Below are 25453 nucleotides of genomic sequence, written 5' to 3'. Positions count from 1 at the left end.
GGGGTAAAGCTGCAGTTCGCAAACAGGGTTGGGACCCCAAAATGGGTTTCACTCTTATTCTAATGGGGTGCCAGCTGCCATTAGATGTTTGGGGGCATGGGGAGGGTCAGTGAGGGTAAAGCCATAGCCCAAACCTTAATACCCAGAGCTGAAGACAAAGGGCTTCAGTCCTGGGTGGCACGAGTCAGGCTTTGGCTTCCACCCTGGGTGGTGGGGCTCAGGGTTGCCATCCCGGTCTTGTATAGTAACTTTTGTTGTCAAAAGTGGCTTATGGTGCAATGAATCTTTGAGAATCCCTGGAGTAAAGGAACAAAAGTGAATGTTATGTGCAACTATAGAAACACGTCGCCACATGCTGCACCCAGCCATGTGTCTTTGGGTAGGGTTTGAGCACAGAATCTTCAGTGATGCAGAACAAACTAGCTTGCAGTGGAATATGGCTGTTATGGATCATCATATATACCAGATATGTAGAGTCCGGGGATGATTGACGGAGAGCCCAACCTGTCTTTCTCTCCTCCTTCACTCTATCCAACTCTGCTGGGGATGCGTGGGGAACTCCTTCCCCATGTCATGTCTTCTAGGGGCAGAAGAAAGAAATGGACTGGCGGGTGGGGAAGAGGCAAAGGGAACATGGCCTGGCTCTTTCTCTACTTGCCTCACACTCAGGAGAAGCTGTCTGCTTTCCCACTATAGCATTTGTTTGTCACTGCTCCTGCTTCGGTGACCATGTGGGTCCAGTGTTTGTTTTGGTATTTAATACAAGTATGTAACTTTAACTCAGTACATTCCTACAGGATCTCAGAAATGAAGGATAATTGTGAAGCTGGACAGTTTATGGATTAGATGAGTATAGGATTGGCAATCTGAAAATTTGGGTTCTCTTGCTGGCTTTGCCACTGATTTTGCTGTATATCCGTGGACAAGCCACTTAAACATCTCCAGGCCTGGGCTAATTTGTCTGTAAAATGAGGATCTGACACCTACTTATCTCTTTGAAATACAGATGACCATTGTTATAAAGTATGGCTTGGAACAAAAATTCAGTGTAGTACTACACTTGTTTCAACTTTTAAACAGTGTTTTTTTTAAACCAAGGTGGATAGCTAATCTTTATTCTGCCAGTGTGCATGCATTTAGTGTACCACTAGGACAGCCTTTTCAAATAATCATTACTCACAGAGGTCACTTCTATACTAGCAAGCTGTTTTGAAATATTTTTCAGAAGGGCTCTTCTGAAATATCTAGTAGAGTGTCTACAAACACAGCGTTCTTCCAAAATTAAATTGCAAGAACATGACGTTCCTTTTGAAAGTGCTCTTCCAATCGCATTTCAGGCAGAGCGCCTTCTTTGAAAGCTTCTTTCGAAAGAAAATGTGTGTGTAAATGCTCCACTGGCCCTTTTTTTCAAACAAGCAGTCCTCATGGCACCTGACTCTTTTAAATCCCTGGCCCGTTCTTCTGAAATGTGGGGGCTGTGTAGATGCTCTCTTTCAAAAGAGCAGATCACTAAAAAGCAGATCATAAGAGTGTGTGGATGCAGTCTTTTGAAAGAAGTTCTTTCGGCAGAGATCTTCCAGAAGGACTTCTTTCAAAAGATTGCTGTGGGGTAGACGGAGCCATAGCATGTTTCCTGTTTTAATTAATTTATCTCGAAAGCAGACAAGTCATTTACTTACAATTTTAGGAAATGCAGATTCTTGGAGGACCTAGAGGAGAAAGGCATAACAAAAAACAATGAGTGGAAGTTAAAACCTGACAGACTCAAATTAGAAATAAGGTACATATTTTTAGCCTTTAGGACAATTACTGAACATGTTACCAAAGAAATTGGTCCACCATGCCCTGTATCTTACATAGGCATCCAGTCTGGATGTGACTTTCTGAAATATATGCTTTAATCCTACGTTCTGGTGGTCAGTACTGAGGTAACTGAAATTCTGTGGCCTGTATAAATTGGGTTAAGTGATTTAATGGTCTCTCTTGGCCTCCGTCTATGAATCTTTAGTATCCACTATGTGCTCTGTTACTGCAAGAGATGTGATCTGTCCAGAAGTCTGTTTCATTATTTAGTAAGTGTTTTGCTAACTGGTTACAGTCTTTGCTGTTCACTTTAAGACAACAGAACTAACTTTTTTCATACCTGCAGATCTACAGGCTTAAAGAAATGGGTATTTGGTCATAATGAATTGCTGACAAAAGATAAACGAGTAATCTCTCTTTTTTTGGAATAAGAATTCCACATACAGGTGGCATATTCTTGGCACTGTAAACCTAAACATTTATGGCAAAATGGTTACAAGCTATTTCAATGGATCCATTGTCCCTCCAACCTTGTTTCTTAAACAATTATCTTGGCTAAGGAGGCTCTCAGAAGCATTAGGGAAGCGTGACCTGCAGTGACATAAATTCCTGGCATTTGGGTGTATTTCTCATAGGGTGCTGTGCCAGTTCCATAATTCAGGGTTGCTTGTCAACCACGCCCTCTGGCCTGTTGCTTTCCTAACATAATATACTAAGGTTTGTTGCTGATTTACTTATGGTTCTTGTCCTGACAGGTGGCATTCCACGATACTCTTCAAAGTCAATTGAAGCCTAGTCACGTGCTGCCAACATAAAGCACATGAGCCTACTTCAAGTACTGATGTATGTCTTAGCTTATTAATGTGGTGTTTCAAAAGTTAGTCTAGTGGTGGCTTTAATATTATGTGGCTTTAATATTGCATGGCTATTAATATTTAATGTTACAGGCCGAACCTCTAATTGAGGACACTCATCTGGCAACATCCATAATTTGACATGATTTTAGTTAGCCAGAGGACCCCTTACCATGGGTGTGGTTGTTACTTGTGGTCCCACGTAGTTTGTTTATAGCCACCCATCCTGGTTCTGTGCTGTTTGTTTAGCTGTAATTTACCCCTAATGTCTTCTGAGCTCCCAGGAAACAGTGGAAGTGTTGGTAATGCACTAGAAAACAATGACTTTCTGTGGTCCAGCAAATTCTCTCGTCTAGCACCGGTCAGGTTCCAAGGGTGCTGGACGATAGAGGTTCAACCTGTATTAAAATATAGGCTGACAATTGTTCTTGGATGCCTAGGCATGATTATTTCTGATGCACAACTCCGAGTGAGTCAATCTGTTCTGTTTGTGTTACCTTTTCTTTTTTAAAACTTAGGGTTTTTTTTAACTATTCGAAGCTTAGGTTTTTAGACTAGTATGTTTTGATGATACTCCTCCCCCTTTGCTTTATTCTGCACATTTTGCTTCCATAGGCCCACGATAGACTTTGTCAGTGTTTCTGGATAGTGTTCAAAGAAGGCTGCTTTACTACATTATCACTTGAATTTTTTTCTCTTTTTGGGGAAACATACCTGTCCTTCCAGCCAATACTAATCTGAAGCTGCGGTCCCATGTGTGAAGCTTTGCATTTTCTACATTTGGAAGAGGCTGTCTTTGTAGCAATTGTTGAATGGAATCGGAGGCAACTAATGGATTGCATGCTGCTGATGGTCTCCTGAGGGTCCGTTATGCCTTCTTGAGTGAAAAATGGTATTCTTTAGATGCCTGGGATCTTGTATCCTTGTTGATACTCTGAGGACACCCTTCTGACTTAGGATATGTGTACGTGGAAACTTGAACCAATATAAAGCATTTAAACTTGCACTTAATTTTGGTTCCACTTAGTCCTTGTAGACAAGCCCTTGGAGATACAGCCTGATGATACAATGCATATGGCTGGGATGGATTCATCTGAAGTCCACTAGTTAAGGGGGGTGCTCTTTTTTTGTGTCCTTCCACCTCAGCCCCTCCCATTTAAGTATGGGATTGGAGGAGCACAGAGTTGAATGAGAACCTATAAACTGTGCTTTGTTGCTCACAAGAGAGCTTGGCTGTACCACAAAGTGGACTTTTACCGTGCAGATTATTTTTGTCTTAATTTGCCATGTTCCTGGTTAATTTTAAAAGGACTGCCTTATTGACTTAGGCTGTACATACTGTTCCCCTCTATTTTTCGTCAAAGTGAAAGCTGTCCAGCATCAGTTAACTACAGAAATAAAGCTAGGGAATGTTGGAGGGGGGTCTAGAAATGTACACTTAAAACTAATTTTCCCAAGAAGAAAGTCGATTGATCTTTCATTCACCAGTAGTTTAACTGCTGAGTAACTTTGCAATACCACTTTCCTCAAATTCATGTGCTCAGAGTACTTCAGAGTGCATGCGTGTGTGTGTGGATGCAACTGCATTACAAGGTTAAAGTGACAGCTATGATCACTGTTGTTAAAATATCTTTGTTTTGAAGGGCTATATGAAGAAATGCAGTTGATGCATGCAAACATTATTAGAGATCAGGTATAGTGAATGCAGAGTAACATTTTTCCCTCGCTCCCCTACTTCTTCCAGTGAACCCTATGTTTAATGAGTATATTTGAGAGGAGTGACTTGTTGGATTCTTGTTCCCTTAAGTAGTTGGCTACATTAAGTTTACCTGTGGATTGGGAGAGGGACTGCTTTTGATGTCTCTGGCAGTCCTGAATTTGCCTCTCAGACTTGATTTGGAGAAGGAGCCAAAAGACAGGGACAAATATAAATTCTTCAGCTTTGTCACAAAGCTTGATGGAATTGGATTTCAGTAATAAATCTGTGGTTTTGAGGAAAAAATGTAAATAACTGCCCATCACCCAATTACTCTTTCCTTACTTCAATCTTAACATGTGAGCTGCTAGCATTTTCACAGTCTAGTTACATGTGCACTAGAAAATTGATTTATTATGGACTGTGGTAATTGGCACCCAGCAATTCTGAATCAGCATTGAAAATGGCTTACCCATTAACCTAGATGGGGCAAAACTACATCCAACATAATTACAGAATGCTGTTGACACAGTGCTGTCCCATCTGTACTAGCTGTTCCCCATTCTGTGTTGCTTCATCATCAGAAGGTCCATTTCTCAGTCTGGTTTACACCAACCATACTGAAGGCTTCCAAAGTTGTTATGGAGACTAGACACTTGGTCTCTTGCCAATGATTATTCACCCATCCTCAATATAAAAAGGAGTAATTTCATCACTGTACAGTCATGTCACAAACTAAGAAAGGTAAAACTATAGGTCCATTACAGAAAGTCACATGACTTACTGGCTTTGACACTTCCAAGACTTAGAGGAAGTAAACTAAAAGTTTTAATGTTTCAGTAAGTTCTCAGCAAATCATGGCTTGTATAGAATTCTGAACTGCATAAATCTGTAGATGTAGCTAATCTATAAGTATATACCTATGCATCAGAACAAACTTAAGTATAAAATATAATCCTACAGTTATCGTTCCTTTTTTCATCAAATAAGTGAGTAAAGTATTATACAGCTGGCTGAGTGGAGGGTACAATATTAGGTTGTTACTCTGTAGAATTATATTTGACATGGACTTTCTACTTCACTTAGGGAAGGGGGGGGTTCCATTTTTAGTAGCTAATGTCCACTGAGGTGAATATATTGTACCAACAGCAAGTCTTTGTCATTTTATTTATCCATTAGACTTCAAGCAAGATCATGTTATTGAACATCTAGAATATAAGTTGTTTCATTATTCTATTTCTCCTTAAGACTATGGCCTTAGATCTGATTGTGTAAGTGGATGGGAAGGAAGTCTTTCCTTCATCGGTCTTCCAAAAATGTAAATGCTACTTACTTGATAAATCTGATTGAGGGTAAATTGTTAACCAGTTGAAAAAGTGTTGTCCTCACCTCCTACTCCCCAAACATCTAAATTCGCTAATCTCTCTTTAGATGTACATGTTTGAAAATAACCGAGAGGTAGCCGTGTTAGTTTACATCGGTAAATGGCTTCAAATTATCTTGTTCAAATGTTTTTGATTAGAGACCTGCACTACTGATGGTAGATGAGTAGCACAGCCTCTTAAGTGTCCCATGTGTAATTTCCCTTCAACACTTGCTAGAAGGAAGTCTGGAAGATGTTCTGTGGTGGCACTTTTTTGGGGGTCACATCTGAACTAGGGAAAAAATGCAATTTTTAACACCTTAGCTGCACGAATGTAACCTGAGGGGGATGCTCAGATTTTTAATCAACTACTGTGTTTAAGCTATGACTTCTTCTTTTTTTTTTTCTTTCTTTCTTCCCTTGTTACCTGAGATTTTAATGTGTTGTGTGGCTTTTTCCTCCCCCCCCCCCTCCCCCCTCCCCCCCCAATAAGGGGGAGCCCTGGAAGACAAAGTCCAGAAGTGAAATTCTGAGGTTGCTTCCTTAACCAACACTTCTGGACAGGAAGGGGGCCAACAAGTGGTTGACTGGTTTTCAAATACTGAAAAAACCCTATTTGTGTAATTAACGGTTTCAGAGTTTAGTAGCTAATAATCCATCCATGTCATCATCAGCCGGCAACTGCTGCGCTCATTAAAACTTTAGTATCTGTAACTATGCATGAGAAATTAAACTTCTTCTCATTTACAGGGTAGGATAATCCTCAGGACCAAATAGTTTGTAAGTAGTGAGGTACAGTGGCCTGTGCAAGGATACTTCTAGATAGCTACAGTGAGGTATGCACTATTAAAACTTTTTGTCTTCAGCAGACTAGATAATCGACAAGAAGTGTTCCACCTGCCTCTTTAATTCTCCATAACATATTGAAAATATCACAGAATGATACTCACCTGCAAATCGAGTTGGGTTTTTTTTTTTTTTTAAAAGATTTTAGTACAGTCTGTTTCTCAACTTCACAAGTCATATAGTTAGTTAGGATGGGAGAGAAAGTATGATGTACTCTGAACACTCTGGTCTATATGTGCATTTTATGACCTTGAAGCAATTTTTTGGGTAGAAAAGCTTCTGCAAGACTTTATTGAAAGACTGAAAGAGGTAAAGGTTACATGTTTGAGCAAAAGTTAGTAGTAACTTCTGACCCTGTTGACTGTGTGGTCTTATATTTCCTCTGACCCTAGCTTCCCAGTAGTACAGTGAAAGAGGCATAATGGGTTTTTGGTTTTCTTTGCATTTACTTTCAAAATTCTTCTCTGTATTATACACATACAGTATTTGAAACTTCCCTCCAGTTCTCCATTGTATTGATGATGATGATGATGAATAAAAATTCTCCATAGATGGTTATATTACAATTTTGGTTGGCAAACATCTTACGAATCGGAGATGATGGTTTAGTAAGTGGGCCAAACATGAAGGTTCATGACACCCCTTCACCATCTACAACCACATATTTGAATCCTGGCAGTTGAAGTAAGTGTGCTTAGTTGGTAAACTGAATTAACCTACATAGTTCACTGCTCTGGAAAAGGCAAATCTGATATTCATTGTTGAGGTACTATAACAGTTGTAACCACATAAGTAGAATATTTTTTTAAGGTCTTCGATCTGTCTTGTATGTGTATTTAATGATCTTCTAGGAATCTTCATCAGAGTATAGCTTCATCCTAACCTGTTGAAAGTACCTCTTGCCCAAAACATTTGTGCTTTGTGATTTTTACATCCCATCTGGTTGCCGTATTCCACCCCAGAAATGCTTGCATTTTTAGTTCTTAAGTAAACTGCTTCCTGTAACACTGTATTTTGTGATGAATTTGTCATCCTATAGAATGAAAACTGGTTTATAAGCATAAGGTGATGGAAAGTTAGAGTACGGTCTGCATCGGTGTTTAGTAGTGAGAAGATACTGACTTTTGCAGGTGCATCTTGCTATATCACGCTTTTACAAGTGTCAATAGAATTGCTGGCTTTAGGAACTAGTGACCATCTGAAATACTGTATTTCGAGTGACATAAAATATTCTCACTATCCCCTTGAAAATAAGTGTGGTGCAGTCAGGGGATGCATTCAGCCTGTACAACTGGTAAGCTGGGTCTACACTTGCCCCCATCTTTGAAGGGGGCATGTTAATTAAGGTGATGGGAGATATTAATGACATGCTGCAGTGAATATGCAGCACTTCATTAGGCTAATTCTCCCCTGTGGCAGCTTCGAAGTAGTGTGGGCACTTCAAAGTTCCCCATGGCTACACGCATGCTGGCACTTTGAAGTTGCCACAGGGGAGAATTAGCCTAATGAAATGCTGCATATTTACTGCAGCACTTCATTAGTAATCTCCCATCACCTTGATTAACATGCCCCTTTCAAAGTTGGGGGCAAGTGTAGACAAGTCCATAGAGAAGTATAGGTCCTATACAGCCAGTATAGATGAAACCTTGCATCTAAAGAACTTTTTTTTTTCTATAAGGATTAGTTGTCTGGTATAGATGGGTCTCTGTCATCTCCTCATGCAAAAAGAAATCTGATCAATTGGTTAAACCTCAAATTCTATTTCATGGTATACCTAAATTGCCACAAACTACTGGTAAAAGGATGACAAATCAGAAAAAAAATTGAGGTGAGCAAATCGGGGGGGGGGGGGGGGAGGGAAGAGTCAAGAATTTAGATTAAGCCAAGTGTGCAAAAAGCCCCTAAAATGTCCCAGAAAACTTGCATCCTGGTTCAAACACCCCACCCCTCTTCTCTCTGATTTGTCATCCTTGATTACTGTTTTTGGTTCTCTGTGGCTTAAATACTGAGTCTGTTCTGGTCTGGCTATGGTCTGAAGAAGTGAGTCTGTCCCACGAAAGCTCACCTAAGAAATTATTTTGTTAGTCTTTAAAGTGCTACTTGACTGCTTTTTTGTTTTAATGTATAGACTAGCATGGCTCCCTCTGTTACTATTCCACATTTTCAAGTAATAAGTCGTGGAACTAGGATTTGAAAACCCAAACAGCTGCTGAAGCTAAATAGAGGAGGGTGGCAAGAAACATCTGATTTATCTGGTATCTGACTGCTAGTTATAGGCTTTGGCATCCAATAAGCAAAAAATGACTGTAGAACACTAGGAGAAACTCGAACCATTCCAAACTTGACTGTTCCAGCCAGAGGCATCAGAATGATGGAATACATTCCCTTCTGTTGAGACAAATGAAAGACGAAGATATTTCACTTACTGATTAAAGACCAAGAGTTACAGTCAGCCATGCTGGAATGTCCTATCTAGCAACCAGAAAATGGGAGTTGGGGGCGGGGAAGTATGGCTGTTGCCATTCTCTGTAGTAGCATGCACTAATAAGTCTCTTATTCTCACATCTGTGGTGTCTTATAAGGTGAGTTTTATATACGTGAATGGGGTGGGGGTGGAATAAATTATTGCTGCGTTCTGTATGTCAATATAGCTATTTTACATGCTTGTTTGAAAATGGTAGATACACTGCCTTCTTCAAATATAAAATGCATGTTCCTGAAAACAGTTATTCCAGTTCTTCAGCTGTGTGTTCATACAACTATTGTAGATAACTTTCCTTACTAGATTTAGCAATAATGTATTCACTAACAATATTTCATCAATGCAGCCCAGTGGAGAGACTAGCTGACATGGTAAGTTAAAAGAAGTAAAAACAAAAATGTCTGCCGGCCTTGCTGAGGCATCGCCAGAGCATTTTTCTTGGAAGTACAGATTGAACCTCTCTGGTCTGGCAACTTCGTGGTCTGGTATGGTTTTAGCTAGCTGGGTGTCCATTTGTAGGTGTGGCCGGGTTTCCTGCAGTCCCATAAAGTTTGTTTACAGGCACCAGTCCTGGCTCTGTCTTCCGTGCTGTTGTTCAGCTCTAATTTACCCCTAAATGTTTTCTAAGAGCCCTGTAAGTAAGCAGTGGAAATGTTGATGATGCGACTGGACAAAATTGACCTCCCCCTGGTTGAGCGAATCTCTGGTTTCACACAGTTGGATCCTGAGAGTGCCAGACTAAAGAGGTTAATCCTGTATTTTAGTCATGAAGGTCCTGATCCTGCAAGGTGGTTCACCCAGGTAGATAGGCATGAGAGGCATTGATTGCAGTGGTGCTCAGTGTAGGCTCAAAGTCAATATGATTGTTCTGTACCCCTGGACAATCAATCCGACTGATGCTATCCTGCAGCTTCCAGTCTAATCAAATACATATTTGGCTTTGAGTTCAGTCTGCTTTAGTTTCGAACCTAATAAATGCACTGTTTTTTAAATCAACAGTTTTGTAGTCCACCTACTGCTGTGGTGTGTGTGTGTTTGTTTTTTTTTTAATTCATTGGCCTCTCACGAAGATTGTTAGTGATTCAGTCTTACTAGTACATCTTCTAAGAAGATGCATCTGGATAGACAAAAGATGAAACAGACAGAATGGGTGTGTCTACACTTGCATTATCTTTTGATAGATGTATGCAAATGAGATGTAATTTTGCATATCAGCATCTCATTTGCATATTCTAATTTCAAGAGTTTCTTTTGAAAGAAGAAAGCCAGTGTAGACGCTGCGCTTTCAAAAGTAAACCCCATCCTTTTTATCTATTTGTGAAAGAGCAGCATCTACACTGGCTTTCTTCTTTCAAAAGAGGTGCTTTCAAAAATCAGAATATGCAAATGAGGTGGTGAATATACAGATTTATCATTTGCATTTTTAATTTCTCATTTGCATACCTCTTTTGAAAAGAGGTATGCAAATGTAGACACACCCAATTTTCTCTAGTTCTCTTGTTTTGACAGAGGGTTTTTTAATTTTTTTAATAACAAAGATGAGACCATAACTTTGACTTGACTGTCAGTGTTACAATTTATATTTTAACACTAGTACTGAGGGTACAAGTTGGAATTATATTTATTTGTACACTATATAGGGTACATCTACACTAGCTGGCTACTTCGAAGTAGCTGGCACAACGTCGAAATAGTATGCATCGCATCTACATGTGCCGTGAGCGCTTTCAATGTTGAAATCAACGTTATAGGCGGTGAGATGTCGAAATCGCTATTCCTATCCGAAGATGGGAATAGCACCCTACTTTGACATTCAACATCGAAATAGGGCATGTGTAGACGATCCGCGTCCCGCTACATCAAAATAGCGGGGTCCTCCGTGGTGGCCATCAGCTGAGGGGTTGAGAGATGCTCTGTCCAGCCCCTGCAGGGCTCTGTGGTCGCCACATGCAGCAGCCCTTAGCCCAGGGCTTCTGGCGGTGGCAGCGGCTGCTGCTGCTGCTGGGGGCCCATGCTGTGTGCACGGGGTCTGCAAGCGGTTGTTGGCTCTGTGGATCTAGTGCTGTGCAGGGTGAGTTGTTTGGGAGGGGCCCTTTAAGGGAGTGGCTTGGGGCTCTGCTGGCCCCTTATTTCGATGGGGAGCGCTTGTGTGTGTGGACACTCTGCATTTCCTTTCGATGTTCTCCATCGCTACTTCGACGTTGAATGTCAGTGGCACCAGCCCTGGAGGATGTGTATACGATATGCATCCAAGTAGCCTATTTCGATGTTCTTACGTCGAAATGGGCTACTTGGATATAGTGTGCTGTTGTAGACATAGCCATAATGTTTTGGTGAAATGTGTCAAACATGGGTACCCTCCTGAATGAGAGAACATCCCTCCTATAAATTGTGTAGGATGAATATAGCATTACAGTTAACTTGTTTGTTATGACAACTGGTTTTAAATTTTAGTTCAGACAAAAATGTGTCCAAAAATGGTGAGTCCTCCATGAGACTACTTCTACCTAAAATGCCACCTTGTCTATCTTGACAGAGGTCCGAATTACCTAGTATGGCCTACTGAGTTTGTTCAAGTATTGATATCTGGGATGGTGGTAACACCGTTTCATGGATTGGTGGGGGTAGGGGCACTAACGTTTTTCTTGGGATTTCCTGGAGACCTGCCCCCTTCTTTACCCATATCATGAAACAACTTACATCTGAAGTGAAAAGCAGATGGCATGCTCATGGTTTTTGTTGGACCCTGTAGAGACGCAACCCAAGACAATTGGGATGTTTCTATTCATGAGTAGTCAACCAAATCATGATCTGGGTATTCTGAGCTTTCCTGTTCTTCTAAATCAACCCACAAAGAAATGCCGTCCATTTTGTGCTGAGTTAGATCTCTGCCTGGGGTTAGCCAGTGTTGCATTTTCCATGTAGTATCTGTGACCTCTTTTTGTTGCATTTGCTCTGTACACTTTGGCTTTGTAAACTGCTGACTGGTGCAGCAAGCCTTGAGCATCCCTGGCTTTTTGTAACCAGAGGCAAACTTTGAAGACTTTTGAGTAATGAACTATGCAAGAAATCCCAGTTAGGGCTTAAAAGAAGGGAAAAATATTGAAACTTTCTCTTTGTTTCTCCCATACCTTCATATTAAAGTTTTTTTTTTGGTTTTTGTTTTTGTTTTTTTGTTTGGCTGCTTGGCAGTTTTAATAAGACTGAGTCCGTATGAGTAGAATAGTAACCTTTTGGGAAATGGTATTTGGTATTTAGATGCATTAGCACTTGATTTTGGAGTATCTTGATCTAGCATTCAGGAGCTAGACATCCATAGCTTTTGGTTCCAGATTATATTCATGATATCAGGGCTTTTACCCTGTATCTTTTGGGGAGTCCCAGAGCTTCTGTTTTTTTCATTCTGCCTTCTTCCTGTGCCCCAGAATGAGTCATAGGATTTCTGGGGGGAAAAGGGCTGAACTTGGGACATCAGAGTATGGATGCTGTAAAATATGTGCTTTTCAAAAGCACATATTGAAAACACTATCTATGCCTCCAGTTCCTTGAGACAGACCGCAAGCAATGTGTCTGTGACCCCTCACACAGGAATTCTTGCAACTGCTCATTATGCTCCTCCTGTAGCAGGATTTTGAGAATACAAAGCGAGTCAAATTCTCATGAAATACAGTATCTTAGTGCACTGGATTGCAAGCCAGGAGACCATGATTTCTAATTCCCTGCCCTTGCATTGATTGCTGTTTAATACTTCTATGCCTATCAGAGCCCTTATCCACTGTCATTCACTAATGTTACAGCTGTAATTACTCAGTGCCAGTGTTCCCTCTGTTTTCTATCCATGTGCAGAATAAATGTTGTTGTTGTTGTTGTGTGCCAAGGCACACGCATACGTGCACTACCAGTAGAAACACACTGCCAGCTGTGGGTGCTCTGCTAATCAGCTGGAGGCATTTGATTCTCTCCTGGGTGGCCACACAAGCACCTGGCTTACAAGTGCACATTGCTCAGCACTCACACAAAGTTGTTTCCAGCAGAGTCAGGAATAAATCCTGAGTCTCCAATATAGCAGCCCAAAACCTCCTGTGTTTTTTTGCTGTGCTCTTTCAGAGAGAGCATCAAATATTTGTATAACCGCACTGTGACTGGTACCTTTTTATTGGACAGCAGAGACATTGGTGACTCTCTCCTTCTCCCTTCATATTAATAGGTTTGCTTCTTGGCATCCAAAGTAGTCTCGTACCTTTTTTCACATCCAGATGTCTTAGGCTCAGTCTTTACAGAGGACCCAGATAGAGAGAGGTGCTACGCTGTCTGGAACAACTAGACAAGAAGTTCCCAACCTGGGATCTGTGAAGGCTTTGCAGTGAGTTTATAGGCGGGGGTGGGGGGAATAAAGTGTAGAAAAATACATTGTTTTTAATATCTTTTGGTAATTGTTTCTTGAAGAATCTGTTGTGGCTTTCTTTTTCACTTAATGAAGTGTGCATAGCAGCTAGTATTGGCTTTGGTGGGGGTCCATGAACGGTTGAGGGCTGATTGTAGGTCTTGTAAATGGTTGGGGGGTAATTGGGGTCCTGCCCCAGTGAAAAAGTTGGGAACCACTGAACTAGACCATTTAGTTTGTAGAACCAGCAGTAAACACAAGGGATCTTATTTTGAGGGCCTCTGTGGTCCCACTTCTGGGTTTGGCACACTCTGGCATTGGGCTTGAGCCAGTTGCGAAAGGGTAAGACAAGCTTGTCAAAGTGGTTCTCTCAGTAAACTGGTACAAATAAACTTACCTTTCTTCATCCAACTTTCTACTGCCTTCTCCCAGTTACATAAACCACTAACAAAGTGTGGTGCCTGTTGTAGGGGCCCATCTCACACAGTGACCCCATTTTTCTCATCTTCTCCCCCATCCCTGCAATACCTTACTATACCTGCAGCTGAAGGGGAAAGACTCGTGCTGTGAATCTGCAAGGTGAGGGTTCAAACTCTTCAGCTATGCCTTACTCTCTCCCTGAGTCATGTGGATTGTAGGTAATATCGCTAATATGAGGACTCTGAAATAATGTTTGTTTTGTGGCACTTCAGAAGCATGTGGATGTTGTGGTGTTTGTAGCATTTGTTAATATAGACACCAATTCCCTTTCCTATATAAGAACAGGATGGGGCACTTTTCTAGTAGCAAGTTTGAAACAGTTGTCTGTAAGAGATTTTTGCCTGCAGACAGGGCATGTCTACACTACAAAGTTAAACAGCTCTACAGCCACTGCAGTAATTAAGTCCAGTCATATATCCACACCGCACTTGTTGGTGGAGTGTTTGCACTGATACATAGGGAGCAGCACACAGTAGTGGGAACAGGACTTCAGCCTACAATGATACTGTTTCCTCTTGCCCTCTCTATGGCCCAGAGATGGGCTTCGTCTTATTAAATAGCTGGGACTGTGGAGTCCCGTTCCACCCCGCCCAGTCCAGTTGGGTCCTCAAGCAAGATTTTTTGCAGCAAGATCCAAATTTCTTTTCCCCCTTTCTCCTTTGCATATGCAGAATCATACACAACTCAGCCTATGGAGACAATAACATTAGATAGTACAGTAAAAGGACTAATGGCACTGAATGACCGCTTTTGTCTCTAGGATTTGCTCTTGTGGCATTGTTCACACCTGGCCTGTCACAATCAAGTAAACCCCAGGACTATAAAGAGCATGTGAAACTGCATTGCAACTTGTGTTCTCTAAGGGGATGGAAATGCCTCATAGGGATTCTCGTGTATATCCCTCTTTCCCTGATTGTTTTAAGAGGAAATCAAAATCTGACAAACTCTCACTGAATAAAAATAGATTTTTGGGTGGGAAGGCAAAAAAAAAAAAGATTTTTACCAGCCCAACATGAAATAAACTGATTTAAATTTCCATAAACTACCATGGTGATAATTTATATTATTTTAATGCATGCACAGTAGCTGTAATCTCTCTGCAAACTACTCCCACTGGAATTTGTTTGAAGGTAGACTAATCTTCTTTTTTTTTTTTAATGTTTGAGTGTGGGGGGTACCGTATGTTGGAAATGGGGAGGCTAACACATATTTTAGAGTTTGTCTGGTTAGCTGTTCAAGAACTCCTCCTAAACTGTAACAGTTAGGACCATCAAATTTCGGTATACAACTTCCTCTTTCTTAACTTAAGCAAGGTAAGGATTTGGTTGTGCCAGGAAAATGGGATGTGCCCAGAATGGAATTGCTTCTCATTAAACCATACAGAAAAGAAACAGGATTAGGTGGTCATTAGGTGGTCATGGGATAGGAGGAAAGGTCCTTTCATGGATCGGGAATTGGTTAAAAGACAGAAAACAAAGGGTGGGAATAAATGGTAAATTTTCACAATGGAGGAGGGTAACTAGTGGTGTTCCCCAGGGGTCAGTCCTGGGACCGATCCTGTTCAACTTGTTCATCAATGATCTAGAAAATGGTGTAAGCAGTGAGGTGGCAAAGTTTGCAGATGACACCAAGTTGTTCAGGACAGTCAAAAGCAAAAGGGATTGTGAAGAACTACAAAAAGATCTCAGCAAACTGAGTGATTGGGCAGCAAAATGGCAAATGAAATTTAATGTGGGTAAGTGTAAGGTAATGCATGTTGGAAAAAATAACCCAAATTACACGTACTACATGATGGGGTCAAATTTAGCTACGACAGATCAGGAAAGGGATCTTGGAGTTATAGTGGATAGTTCTCTGAAGACATCCATGCAGTGTGCAGCGGCAGTTAGTAAGGCAAATAGGATGTTAGGAATTATTAAAAAAGGGATCGATAATAAGACAAAAGATATCATACTTCCCCTATATAAAACTATGGTACGCCCACATCTCGAGTACTGCGTGCAGATGTGGTCTCCTCACCTCAAAAAAGATATATTGGCATTAGAAAAGGTTCAGAAAAGGGCGACTAAGATGATTAGGGGCTTGGAAAGGGTCCCATATGGGGAGAGGCTAGAGAGACTGGGACTTTTCAGTTTGGAAAAAAGGCGATTGAGGGGCGATATGATAGAGGTATATAAAATCATGAATGGTGTGGAGAAAGTGAATATAGAAAAATTATTTACCTTTTCCCATAATACAAGAACTAGGGGACACCAAATGAAATTGATGGGTAGTAGGTTCAAAACTAATAAAAGGAAATTTTTCTTCACACAGCGCACAGTCAACCTGTGGAACTCCTTGCCCGAGGAGGCTGTGAAGGCCAGGACTCTATTAGGGTTTAAAAAAGAGCTTGATAAATTTTTGCAGGTTAGGTCCATAAATGGCTATTAGCCAGGGATAAAGTATGGTGCCCCAGCCTTCATAACAAGGGCAGGAGATGGATGGCAGGAGATAAATCACTTGATCATTGTCTTCTGTTCTCCTTCTCTGGGGCACCTGGCATTGGCCACCGTCGGCAGATGGGATGCTGGGCTCGATGGACCTTTGGTCTGACCCAGTATGGCCATTCTTATGTTCTTAGGATCACCAAGCAGGTGAAAGAGGCTGGCTGGGGTGTTCCCACCTGCCCTGACAAGGGGACATTCACCCATCCTCCAGCTATGCCAGCTGGAGCTGCAGCAGCCGTGGAGAGGTGCTGCTTCTCACCTGGCCCCAAGCTGCTGCAGTGAGAGAGAACTGGGATTAGTCCTTTCTACCCTGTGCAAGTTGCGTTCTGAGCCCTCCACTTCGGAGTCTGCAGCCTCATCCCAGAGCAGTGATTTAAATGAGGCATGTATGTCTTCATTTTAATTTCTTTATTAGGGACCCAAGCAACACCAGCTAAATCTTCTAGTACAGATGTACGTGAAACAAACTGCATGTAGTCCACAGATTTAGACTACAGATCCTTTCCTTGAGATGTTTCGCATTTGGTTTTGAATGTATTGACCGTTAACAGGTAATCTGAAGTCCAAAATGGTACAAAAGCATTAGGTTTTTTAACCACATCTTCTTCATCTTTTTGATGCATCCCTAGATAGAGCATCACTTCTGTCGCCTGATCAGAAATCAAAATTTTTTCAGTCTGTCATCAAGAACCAATAACCTAGAAATATTATTTTAATTTAGTACAAGTCCTTGTAAATTTACTGCTCATTACCATATCCACTCTTAAATTGGTAAATTTATTTTTTTCACATTAAAAACACAGTAGCAATCATTCTGCTGTCAGCAGTTTTGATCAAGAGTAAGACACTCTGAGGTGATGACACCTGTGGATAATAATAAAGGTCTGAATACAATCCAGTGAAGCTGGATGTTTCAGCTATAATCTAGCAAACTATGTGCCTGTTTTACATTATGAGGTTTCAGAATTGCTCTCCCATTAGGATATATAAGTACAACTGTACAACATACATTTTTCAGAGCTGTTTTTTCCTGTCTATAAATGGTGAGATGTAAGTACAGTTAAGTTGCAGGTGTGATTTCATTGCACTGAGGACTGGAAACTGAACTCAAAAATCATGGGACCTTAACTCACAGAAGTTGATGGTAAGGGAGCCAGTAGCAGCTTGCTGTGGCATTTCACAGATTGGTTTAGAAAATTGTCCTTACCAATTTGTTTTTTGTTTGTTAAAATAAAGTTTGAATTTTGACAAGTGGACTGCATACCACCTAACTTCTGGTTAACTACTTCTCTGCTGGCCTCCAGTGTAAAACTGTTTGAATAATGCCACTTAAATGTAGTGTTGCAACTTCAGTCCCCTTTTAACAAACATTTTTTACTTCCCCATACCTCACTTGAGGCAGGTGGTGTTCTCACTTCATGGTTGAAGGGGTGAAGCCATAGGATGGCTTACAGATTTCATCCAAATACATGAGGAATCTGTGTGAAACAGCATGAGAGCTGACTACTCGAGCACTTTGCCTCCCTGAAGTGTCAATGCCCATATACCCTCAACATTTCAGTGGAAGCTTTTTTGCGTATTGTGAATAGGTTGGCGCTAGAAGAGCACTACACATTTAGACAGCAGAAAAGTACTTGAACCTCATGCTTTTTTGTGCTGGTACTTGCCAGTATTGAGTACCGGCACCTCAGGAGCACCAGCCATGGGATTCCCAGCCAGGTGGCAGCAGTCCATGGCAGCCCCACAGCTGGGAGCCATCTCGGGTTTGGAGCCCTGCCAGCAGCCCAAGCCACGGGAACCCTGTCAGGGAGGGAAGCAGTAGAGCTCCAGGTGTGTGTAACTCCAAAAAAAGCATTGTTTAAACCACTGCCTTAGAGAGGTGGAAGCTGGGTGAGTCTGACACTACCAGCATAGGAGGTCAGTATCAAAATTCATCAAGATAGAGGATGACTGCTAGAGGTTCAAAAACTTCTTACGAATCAGAAATATTGATGTCAAATTTATTTTGTGCCAGGGAAGAAGTATATAGCTCCATTTTTTGTTTTGTTTTGTTTGCTCTTGGGCCTTGCTTGCTTAACACCCACAATTCTCCCTTAGAGAAACGCATTCTTAGGGCTGGTCTACGTTTATAAGTTGATATAGGTGTGCTGGTCAGGGCCGTACGAGTCCACAACTCTGACCAATAGTAGCTAAAGTGCATCTACTTGGGGGGAGGGGGGGGAGGTTAGGCCATAAATGTCAGTGGAAGAATGTTCCTGTCAGTGTCCCTGCTGTAGTTCGGGGAGTTGGTTGTCTTACACTGATGGAATGATTTTGGGGGCGGGGGGGCATTGGTTTTTCCCTGCCCCCACCACTGGTGTAAGTGACGACATTACTGTGGCATAATTATGGTAACTTAGCCCTTCCAGGAGAGTCTTCATTGTGTAGACGTTCTTTCATACCAAGATCTGACAGACCTCTTCCTATGGACTTGGGGGGAGGTAATGAAGTTAACCATGGTTTTGCCTTTCGGTGAAGGCTTCGCCAAGATGCATGGCTTAATGTAGCTCTTTAGAGATGCAGTGTTTTGCCCTCTGATGAAAGCTGAATGGATCTAATACCAAAACTGAGGCATCATTGATCAGTGAACTGTGTCTAGTTGAGAGATTTTTATCCTCTGCAACCATCTGACTTCAGTGGTATTTAATAGGATATTGCAGAATTTGGCCCTGGAGGGCTTGGTAGGGGGTAAAGTAAAGACTTGCACTGCTGTATCGTGTGATTACCTGGTTTTGGTGTGTGTTTTTTTTTTTTTTTTTTTGTTGTTTTTGTTTTTTGCTGGGGGGGGAGTTGTTTAATAACTTCAAGTCCTGTGCAGTAGCTTTCAGTGAATTTCCAATGCTGTATTATCTATTACAATTCGTAGCCTCTGATTGCAAAAGAAATATTTATTACTGTCAAAGCCAGATTGTTAGGGATGCAGCATGCCTTCAAAAGTAGCTGGCTTCGCTTTAGTCTATACAGCACTGCTGAAACCTTATAAAAGTACTGAAGTAGCAATGGCAATGATTTCGTATTGACTGCTCATTAGAAAAGCCTTGGACTAATAGGATGAGCTATACTTAGTAAGGCCTGCCCTTTTTTGGTTAAGCAGAGCCAAGAAACTAATAAATATCTGTTCATAGAATCTTAAGCAGAGGACTTTTGTCGTTTACCATATTTCCATAACCCTGTTTCTTTGGATTGTTGAGTCCTACATTAGACTGTCTCTTAAACTTTCAAGATAAAGCAAACTCCAAGTACTAGACCCAGTTTTGTGACCCTTGTTGATGTAGCTTGTTTGGCAACTAATCCAATAGAACCCAATTTAAGTGTGCTCGGGGATGTGCAGAAGTGTCTCACTTTCATACAATCTGTTTTGTTACCCAAAGAGAAACACCGGCATCTGTTAAGCAGCCAGTCACCAGTTATCTTGCCTTCCTGGACAGAAGAAAATGGTTCTGGATCATTTTATGGAGGGAAATTACTCAGAATTCTTGGTGGCTTACCAGAAATTGTAAGCCAAACTTCCCAAAATTCCTCCTTGGGCTCACCGTGTGTATCTTATCAGGCTACACGTGCTGTCTGGCAGGATAAGCTTGAACTTGGGAACTGATACTAACCACATGCGTGCTACTCTGTAATACTCTCAGCGATGGTGTGTGTGTGTGTGAGATATAATGCACACAGTAAACTATAAGGTGGGGGGGAAGGTTTGAGTAGCTTATGCAATTTAAGTGGCTGCCACTCCGATAGTGTGGCAAAGTTGTTTTTGTTTTTATTTCTTTTAATAGTTCAGTGACTGTTGTAAGAATCAGCCTACTGGGTGCTTTAACCCTTTTTTTTTTTTTTTTCTTAAAAGCTGTAATACATAAACATCTATGGATATACTATTAAATCCAAATAGCCCTCTTTGTTGTAAGATTTCCTATTTTGGGGTGAGGATATATTTTCCTATGCCAGCATTCGTTTTAAAGCCTTTGGGGCAAAACAATTAAAATCAAAGTACTAAAATAATTACTGAATAAGTTGGGTGAGATGCCTTTCTGAGGCACAGCAAAATTAAAGGGTCTTCTCCCCTCCACTCCCTCCCTTTCCCAAATCTGTCTCCTCACTTCTGACTGGTATTGCCCTTGTATTGATGAGGGCTCTTCCTCCGTGTATAGAACCTCTGCTAATGTTCCCCTGAACTCTGGAAATGTGAGCCAGTCTAAAGAGCATGAGCTAGCATTTCTTTCTGCTCTCCTCCTGTATGAGGAAGCTTCTGTGGGAAGTTACCCTCCCCCTCCTTCCTTTGCTTTATATGTGACACTACGGAAACTCCCACTGTAAACCTGTGGGTACACACTCAGATAAGCTGTTTCTTCTATGCTTTGGGGGCAGTGGTCTGCATCACAGCACTGAACCATTTTGTAGCCTTTCATTTCAAGTCATGCTTTTTAAATAAAGGCAGAGATTTAAGTGCTATCATGGGAAGTTACCACCAAATAGGTACCTGTAAAGTACTTTGGCATGTGCTGTTTTTGCCAGTATCAAAAAATGCATCTCTTAATTTATATCCAGAAATACAGATTAATTCTCAAATAAATCCCAGCCGCAATCCTATGAAAAGTCAGGTAAGCTATCCAATATTACTTCACCACATTTTCCGCCTAGTCTTTTGAGCAGTATATAAAGAGAGAGATTCGAGGGATTCTGTTCTCTAGGCTGCCTTTCTGTTACACCACTCGAGGTTTTATTCATATGGCAAAGCTCAACGACACTTATGTTATGTTGGGTTTTGTTTGTCCTTGAGAAATACTTTAATTGGGCCTGGGACATCAACATGGCTGCTAATGACAGAAGAGCCACTAGATTTAAGACTACACTGGACAACTAGTACTGTGTTATATGCATCTGGCTAAGTTGTCTCTGCTACTAAAATAGGTCCATTTGCTCATTGTGTACAACAACAACAACAACTGAAAGCAGCTTGAAACCTTCCTGAAATAATGCTGGTTTTCTTTTCCCTGATTGTCAGTGTTGCAAGTGTAGGACAATGTCATAAGCACTGGCTTAAGGCTAGAGAATGGGGACTTGTTTGGAAAAAATTAAGGTCTGTTGTCTAATACCCAGACCTCATGGTCTTTCACTTCACTGGCCAAAGGGGGGAAGGGACGGTGGGTGTATGGTGGGGTAGTGACAAACCCCCAGGACTTCATATTGAGCACTGAGTGCTAGCCATTGTTGTAATTTGATGTGCTGGTGCTGAGTTTCCCTATCTCAAGGGAAGCTGAATAGTAACAGAGAGGTAGCCGTGTTACTATGTATTCTAACAAAACAAACAAGCAGTCCTGTGGCACTTCAAAGACTAAGAAAAATAATTCAATACCAAAACTGAGGCATTTATTAGTTTTTGAAGTGCTACATGACTGCTTGTTTTGTTTATTTTCAAGGGAAGCTGTTGAAAACAATTTAACTCCTAACAGGTGTCTGGATCAAAGCATTTATTGTTAAGGACATTAGGCTTCACCCCGTGATGTTAACCTGAGGTGGTGATGGGATTTTTGTGGCACGATGAGAGAAACAGCAGCTTCTAAATGCTTATAAGAATTCTCATTTTAATCTGAGCATAATGTACAAACTGTGGCTACACAGGCAAAAAATGGACTTGTAATTCTCCACCCATGGAAGCTGTGGTGTAGAAGAGTATCTGAGTCTGAAAAATGCACGCACGCACACACCTCTCCTGCCAGGTTACAGACTTAAAAATTAAATTGTGGCTTAAACTCTTATTTTTGGAGGTGGGGGGGGCGGAATACTGTGCAGTTTGTTTGCTTCCATTGGCAGTGAGGTCTCAAACTCCTCTGCAGTCAAGGCTTATGTGTATTAAATTATCCCTTCTTCCTCCCCAGGACCCTCATTGCAGGCCTATCACCCAGCTGGGAGAAGTGGACAAGAGTTTCTCTGGAACCCATGAACTTCTCTGACAGGTAGGAGTTGCTCAGGCATGTTAAGCTCTTTAGAATGAGGGGTCACCAAATGAAATTTAATGTGAAGCAGGTTTAAACCTAACAAAAATGTTTTTCTTTGCGCAGTTCACAGTCGACCTGTGGAACTCCTCGCCAGAGGATGTTGTGAAGACCTGAACTTTAACGGAGTTCAGAAAGGAACTAGATAAATTCATGGAGGTTAGATCCACCTATAGCTATTAGCTAGAATGGCCTGGGATGGTGTCCTTAGACTCTGTCTGTCAAAGGCTGGACATGGATGACAGGAGATGGATCACTTTATGGTTACCTGTTCTGTTGACTCCCTCTGGGACATCTGTCATTGGCCACTGTTGGAAGACAAGATACTGAGCTGAAGGGACCTTTGGTCTGTCCCAGTATGGCTGTTTTTATGTTCTAGGGAGCATCTTGCAAACTCTAGCATCCCTGGGAGGTAAGAGGGGAAGGTAAACTTAGCCCCTTTTTTTTTTAAATAGGGAACTTAAGCATAGAGACGTCTCTAGACCCAGCTCTCCTAAATTCCCACTATAGTGCTGTAACAATGAGAACATCCTTTACTTTCTAGTTAACCAAAACCCAAATGAACTGAAAAAAAGAAAAACAAGGAGTCCAATGGCAACTTAAAGATTAACAACTTTATTGTGACTTAAGCTTTTAGTTGTGGGGTTTTTTTCTCCTTCCTTCCCCTCTGGGTGACCGAATGAGTTCATCACATCAGTGTGCTGCCCAGGGGTCCCAGAAGGCAGGGAGCTTGCTATGTGATGCCCCAGCTCCCCCACTTCACCTTCCCAGGGCTGGCCACATGGCTCCCTGGAAAGAGGGAGAGTTGGCAAGTGTAGCCGAACATCCCTAATTTACAAATGAGCAAATAGACAGCTATTTCAATGAGTTGTCCTTTAGTATACTTCCTAGTTGATCAAAGCACTACACACTGCACTGAGTTTTTAGTCCGTGAGAGAATGGGAAGCAGGCAGCCCTGACAACGGAGCTGTGCTGGAAAATGTGGAGTGTTTCCCATACCTTGGAAGTTATCTTTCCACTAAAGTTGATATTGACGTTGAAATCCAACATCATCTGAGCCGTGCAAGCCCTGCTTTTGCCAGCCTGAGACAAAAGGTCTTTGAGAACCAGGACATCTGTCCCAAGACAAAGCTGTTCGTTTGCTGTGCGGTGGTGGTTCCAGTTCTACTGTATGCATGTGAAACCTGGGCAACGTACAAGCGTCCTTTAAAGGCACTTGAATGGTATCCTCAATGAAGGTTAGGCATATGAACATTAGCGTCATGTAAGAGTCTAACATGACCAGCATTGAAGCCATTATCTTTCATCAACAACTTCGTTGGACTGGTCACATGGTTCAGATGTCTGATCAGCACCTCCCAAAACTGCTTTTCTTTTCTGAGTTGGAAGAAGGACAGAGGAGCGTTGAGGGGCTAGCGGAAGTAATGTAAGGACATACTGAAGGCACGCATTGGTCTTGATACTTGGGACAACCACGCCTAAGACAGTCCCCAGTGGAGAATGGTAATCTGTGAGGTGGTAGCAGTTTGAGAGGTCTCGCCGTAGTGCAGATGAGGAGAGGTGGAGAAGAAGAAAAAAGTGTCAAAAACTGTCCCTTCAGTGATAAGATCTGTAGCTCCAGAATCGGGCTGATCAGCCACCAACGGACTCGCAAAGAGGAGGGTGACATGAAGATGTCCTGCTTGTTATCGAGTGACTGCCAAGAGGGTTAGGGGCAAAGAGAGCAGTTGCCCTGGACCCCTTTTGAAGTGCCCTCAAAGGGACGGGACTAAGGGGTGAGCAGCCTTGGCCATGACCCTTCTGAGGCAGGGAGTTGGGGTCCCTCTCCCACTTTGCTGCAGGGCCCACTGCAGCTGTGGATCCTGCTGGAAGCAGGAAAGTACAAATCCTACTCTCTCTCTGTCCCCACCCAACCCCCAAATCTTTATCCGAGTAATCTGTATGGTTTAAACTGGAAAGTGAATGTGAGTGGGAATGGAAGTCCTGAGTTATCTCAGCCTGGCCAGTGTAGCTGTGAGACTTGGGCAAGTCAGTGACACCTCTGTTTCTCCCTCTAAATTAGGGGCATTTGCCTAACTCACTGTGATTGCTGATTAACACATTCATGCTCCTACAATGGTATAAAGCACTATTTAGCATTTATTCTTCCTGGCACAATGGCTGGGAGCCAATGGCTTAGATTTTATTTAGCCATTTCTACCTGTCTCCCCTTTTGTTCTCTAACCCAGTGTCGCTATGTCTAAACATTTTGATTTATTTGACTCATGACTGCGATCCATCATAAATCATTTTGTTTTAGTCTGTATCTTCATAAAACGAAGCAGTCTTGTAGCAGCTTAAAGACTAACTATATTATTTATTAATTAGGTGATGAGCTCTAATGGGAAGGACCTACTTAAAGGTGCTGCAAGATTGCTTTCTTCATTTTTGTTCTAGTTGTCCATGCTCTATTGCAGAGTTCAATCTTGAGATATCGGTTACTGTTGCAAAAGTTTCCAAGTGGATTCCTTATTAGCCACTCAGGCTGTCACTAGTGGTAAAATGGCTGAGATTGTTGTCAGGTCACACCTTTAGCCTTCTCTCTATTGCACTCAAAGAACTCACTGTATTTAGCTTATCACTAAAAGCAAGTTTATGAATCTTTTGTCATTCTCTGGGGCCTCTCCAGTTTAGGAACATCTTTCTTGTCCCCAGTTCTGGTGCCGAGAGCACAGGGCTGGGGTTACCATATTTGACTTTTTGAAAAAAGAGGGCACCCCTGAGAGTCAGTGTATCTGTATCGGTATTTACCAGGTCATGTTGTATTAATGTCTTAGAGTATATATAGCACATTAATACAACTTGAGGTAGATAGTGATACGGATGCACTCCACCTCTGGGGTGGCCACCCCTTTTTTTTAAAAAAGGTCAAATGTGGTAACCCTATTGGGGACACGTTCATCTTGCCTCAGCCCTGGAGGATGGACTAAATGATTTGAGATCCCTTCCAGCCCTACATTGTTGTAATCCTGTGGTTGTCACATATAAAGC

General features: G+C 41.7%; 1 protein-coding gene across 2 annotated transcripts in view; it reads left to right on the top strand.

Annotated features, from left to right (window-relative positions):
• The window catches only part of GATAD2A (GATA zinc finger domain containing 2A), a 100282-nt gene that overhangs the window by 26244 nt on the left and 48585 nt on the right, over window positions 1-25453 (top strand). For both annotated transcript variants that reach the window (XM_074978441.1, XM_074978440.1), the window contains exon 2: window positions 22307-22384. The gene's annotated coding sequence lies outside the window, so the exon portion shown is untranslated. The remainder of the gene's footprint in view (window positions 1-22306; window positions 22385-25453) is intronic.

The sequence above is a fragment of the Carettochelys insculpta genome, chromosome 27 (genome assembly GCF_033958435.1).
Source record: "Carettochelys insculpta isolate YL-2023 chromosome 27, ASM3395843v1, whole genome shotgun sequence".
Lineage (NCBI taxonomy): Eukaryota > Metazoa > Chordata > Testudines > Carettochelyidae > Carettochelys > Carettochelys insculpta.
The sequence above is the reverse complement of the archived record's forward strand: the minus strand, read 5'-3'. Positions and strand labels throughout refer to the sequence as shown.